This window comes from Nicotiana sylvestris, chromosome 12 (genome assembly GCF_000393655.2).
Source record: "Nicotiana sylvestris chromosome 12, ASM39365v2, whole genome shotgun sequence".
In the NCBI taxonomy this organism is placed as follows: Eukaryota; Viridiplantae; Streptophyta; class Magnoliopsida; order Solanales; family Solanaceae; genus Nicotiana; species Nicotiana sylvestris.
In genome coordinates this window covers 100,344,666-100,349,740 of record NC_091068.1, presented here as the reverse complement: position 1 = coordinate 100,349,740, position 5,075 = coordinate 100,344,666, and the positions used below count along the sequence as shown (strand labels likewise).

The 5,075-nt window shown below is 37.5% G+C and overlaps 1 long non-coding RNA gene across 1 annotated transcript; it reads left to right on the top strand.

The window, feature by feature from the left end:
• The first annotated feature begins 964 nt into the window (after positions 1–964).
• Positions 965–4,359, top strand: LOC138884392 (uncharacterized). Its single transcript, XR_011404584.1, has 3 exons — positions 965–1,344; positions 2,134–2,225; positions 4,098–4,359. It is a non-coding gene; the product is annotated as an uncharacterized lncRNA (long non-coding RNA).
• The last annotated feature ends 716 nt before the right edge of the window (positions 4,360–5,075 follow it).

Below are 5,075 nucleotides of genomic sequence, written 5' to 3'. Positions count from 1 at the left end.
TTTGACCACAAGTCATGATATGAGCAAAAAGACTAAATGAGGGAATACCCTAGACTTTGGATTTATTCACAGAGAAACTGCTTAAATGACAACAAGAGTATTAAGGTATTCACAAGAGCTATAAGTTACGAAAATGATAAGAGCATCACTCAACATTCAAGGACGAATGTTCCAAAGGAGAGAATGATGTTACGTCCTGCAATATTACGTCAATATTACATCCCGCAGTATTATATTACGACAATGTTATGCTCTGCAGTAATATATTACGGTGTTACCCTCTGTAGTAATATATTACGATTGATGTTACGTCCTACATTATTAAGTTACGACAATGTTGTACCCGATAGTATTACATTACGATGATATTACACTTCACAGTAATAAGTTACGACAGTGTTGCACCCTGTAGTATTACCTTACGGTGATGTTACGCTCCGCAGTAATAAGTTATGACGATGTTGCACTCTGTAGTATTTTACGTTGGATTTTGTCATAAGGTAATTGACTTCAGTCCAAATAAAAGATTATTTGGAGATTATAAGAATTATGCCATTTCACAAGTGATGAATAAATTCGTAAAGTTGAAAGGGGAAGCAAGTCAAAGAAAATAAATTTTTCGTCCAAGTTTGGCATATTGGGGTAAAATATGACCTGAGCTAAAATACCCGGTATTTATGGACTAGTGACATGCAAGGTACTATATGCCCATGCTAGAAAGATGTATAAGGCATGTGAAAAGTGAGTAATATTTTAAGTAAGTGGGAATAATTCTCAATTTTTCGGGTAATTGGTTAATTACCGGGTAACGGAATATTACCCGATTAACTAATAAGTGGATAAAAAATTAATAAATTATCCCACCCCTACTCCTCAAGTGGAAATATGCCATCACTCAAGCATATGATTCATAGTCATATATGCTTAGTAAGGAAATAAAACGTGTAAGGTTATCAAATGACTCATGAGAATGAGTCATTTCAAAGAATGAATAGATCTCGCTTCTTTGTAAGAAGGATATGAACAACAATCAAATACTTGGCATAATTTCTTGGTAAAAGAATCAAGACAACAAAGTTATCTTTGGTTTGAAAACAAAGGTGTGGAAACAGAAGCAAATTTCACTTCAAAATCAAGTTTCGTTCAGCAACAATTTCATTCCAAACTTCAACCAAAAAAACGTTTTTTCCCAATTTCAAGGAGGCCAAAATCCTTCTTTCGTTCCAAAAATTTTGGTAACCAGAAAACAAATTTCATCCATAAATCTTTAAGGAGCAGAGGCAAATTTCGTTCAATCAACGAAGGTTTTCCAACGGAATATTATACGGAGTTTTCCTACTCCAGGTATTAGGGCTATCCCTTCTTTCTTTTGCATGATCTATACGACACAAACAAAATGAGCAAATACACGGTCTCTATAAATTACTCTATTCATAGAATTATTAGGGGTGTCTATATTCTTGATTCCCCATGAAAATTATTATCAATTTCTGTTCATGGATCTCAGAATAATACGCAGTTGAAAAAGTTTATCCGGAAGGAATATTGAGATTATTATGTATTTTTCATGCATTTCACTCATTTATACATGTGCATTGACCCATGACCAGATGACATTATATACACGTACATATGTAAATATATGTATATGAGATATGGGAAAAGGTTACGTCGTTATATACGCACCACCACCTGATCAGCTGGTATATGATGATGATGTTGCCCACAATGGCTGAAATATGATTTAAATGGTATTATATACGCGTATATATGTATGTATATATATGTATATGGGATACGGAAAAAGTTATGGCGTTATATACGTACCATCACCTGATCAGTTGGTACACGATAATGATTACGCCCACAGTGGCCGATATGATATGATGGGATGCCCTCAGAGGCTGATGATGTTATGAAATATGTACCTATGCACGACATGACATTTATACGAATATGCATGATGCTAAAAGTAATTTATGATTTACAAAGTTATTCATACTTACAGGTTGAGTCATGTACTCTATATTTCTTCCATGTCTTTTATGTATTTATTTATGTGCCTTACATACTCGGTACATTTTTTATATTGACGTCCCTTTTGCCTAGTAACGCTGCGTTTCATGCCCGCAGGTCCAGATAGACAGGTCGAGAGTCCTTCAAGTAGGCTATCAGCTCAGTGGAAGATGTTGGTACGCTCCATTTGCTTCGGAGTTGCTCGTTTGGTTAGTATGATTTAGACATGTATTGTTTGGTATGGCGGGACTCTGTCACGACCTTTATGATGTTTATGTACTCTTAGAGGCTTGTAGACATATGTCGTGTATGTGAAAGATTGTACGGCCTTGTTGGCCTATATTTTGGGTTTACAAATGATCATGTTGGCTTATTAAGCCCGTACGACATATGTATATAGTGATGTAATAAGAAAGATACGTTACGTTGGTACTCAGTTGAGTAAGGTACCAGGTGCCCGTCGCGGCCCATCGGTTCGGGGTCATGACACGAGTGATGTTGGGAATTTGGAAAAGTGCTGAAGCATCTGCTTCTGTCATAACCGCACCTGCGGTTGGTCAACCGCTGGTGCGAGACCGCAGAAGCGGTCGTAGCCTCGCAGATGCGGCCTAGAGCTGGCCAGCCCAAACCGCAGAAGCGACTCCCTAGCCATAGAAATGGCCACACAGATGCGGCTTCAAGATCGCAGAAGCACTCCCAGCCCTTTTAGCCAATTCCATAGATGCGGTATCCTCTCGCTGATGCAGGACCACAGATGCGGTCCCCTAACCGCAGATGCAGAAACTGCTGAAGTAGTGAGCTTTATTTAAGTCGAGCTCCAGCCATTTTTGACCATTTGGCACATGGGTATTGAGCGATTTTGGAGCTCTTGAGAAGGGATTTCCCCATAGCATCGTGAGGTAAGTTCATCCCCCTTATTTCTAAGTTTAACACTCAAGTTTTGGGTAGATTAACACCTAAAGATTCGGAGAAATCAAGGGGTTAGAGCTAGACCTAGGGTTTTAATAAAACTTAGATTTTACCACGAAATTGGTTATGAAATGAATTAGAAATCATATATTATTGATCCTTAGGTTATAGAGAACAATTTTCTTCAAAGTATTTCGGAATCCGAGCACGTAGGCCCGGGGTCGGATTTTAAGAAACTCGTGTTGAGGATTGGGAAATTTCTTAAATAGCTAGAATACGATCTTGTGAGCTTATATTGACTAGTTCCTACTTTATTTAACTAGTTTTGGATTGTTCAGCTCCAAATTGAGAGTTTGGGCTCGTTCGTGGCATTTGGAAGTATACTTGGAGCGAGGTGAGTCTCCTTTCTAATCTTGAAAGCGGGAATTATCCCCATAGGTGTAATAATTGAATTAATTACTACTATATGCGGGGGGAGGGGGGCTACGTACGCACTAGGTGACGAGAGTCCATGCGTAGCTACTATTATGTTAAGTCTGGTAGTCTAGGACCCGAAAGCATTCTCTATGTGATATTCTTGTAACTTGATATTTAAATTCGAATTCGTATAAATCATGTTGATCAAGGTAATGAGACTAGTAAGATGAACCTTATCTTCCTTGACCTTTTTAAAGAGAAATTGAATATTTCTGGAATAACTGCTTCTCAGATATACACTATTGTCTGCTTGTTATTGAGTCTAGTTATATTTGACCGCGTCGCACATGTGATTCGCGAGCAGGGTAATAGATGCATCTATGGTTCGTGCCGTTCGACCCTCGGCAGTGCACAATTTACTTTTATGTTGGATCGGGCCGTACGTCCCTCGATGTTACTTGCGCATGCTTTACTTAGTATTTTTCTGCGGACTGAGCTTCGTATATACCTTGAAACATAAATGGATACCCATGATATTATCTAGAAAGAGAACTATTATTCCTTGCAATAAAATGTTAATTAATTGTGCTATCCATGCCTAGTACAAATTCTTTCTCATATTATTTGACCCTAGTAAGTATCAAGTTGACCTCTCGTCTCTACTTCTTCTAGATTAGGCGGGATACTTACTGGTTAAATATTGTTTATGTACTCATACTACATTTCTATGCTTAATTGTACATGATCTGAGGCAGGTGTCTCTGGTTATCAATCTGGTGCGCATCGCTAAGTGGATTTCGAGACTTTTACGGTGAGCTGCTTCCCTTCCCATGCCGTTCAGCAGCCTGAAGGAGTCTCTCTTATGTATTTTTGCTGTCTATTCTGTTTCGGACAGTAGGATAGTGTGATTCTTTTATATATTCTACTAGTTGCCCACAACTTGTGACACCAGGTCTTGGCACACACATTAGTAGACTATTATTTTGGATTGTATAACTATTAATGAATGTTGCATATTATCACCAGCTTTTAATTGCAGATTAAGAAAAATGTTGTAACTGTTTTGGCAAGTAAAATAAGAATTCACTAAAATTCCGTGTGGCTTGCCTGACAACAGTGTTGGGCGCCATCATGACCTATTATGAAAAATGGTTCGTGACACGTACCCTGATTAGCAACCTTCTTACAAGCTCGTTTTGCAGCATTAAAAATATTTTAAAAATTTAACAACAAGTAAAAATTAAGTATGCAAATTAAATTTTAAATAAGGAAAATAGTTGGAACAAGTGCACTGCATTCCGCAATAAATTAAAGACTTGATGATTTTGAAGTCTGAAATTGAATTTCGCAACTCAGATGTTACCACGAAAAAACTTCAATTGTTCAAAGTTCAAATTTCAAATAATACCATAAACAAAATTCCAAAAAAATGATAGCCAAATAGATTATTGCAATTTAGGTGAAGAATGAGAGAATGACAATTGAGAATTTGAGTTTGAGAATTGAGAGATGAGTGAAGAAATAAAGAGGGGAGGGGGGGGGGAGGGGAGGGGTCTATTTACCGTTTTTCAAAGAGCTAAATGAGTAAATACAAAGTGTTAGTTTTTCAAAAATGTCCAAAAGGGGCTATTCTTGCAAATTAGCCGTTGGGCAACGATCAAAATGAAAGATGAGCGTTGCCAACATTCAAGATTATAAACAAAGATAAAAAATTGAACTAGCCATTGAACCGG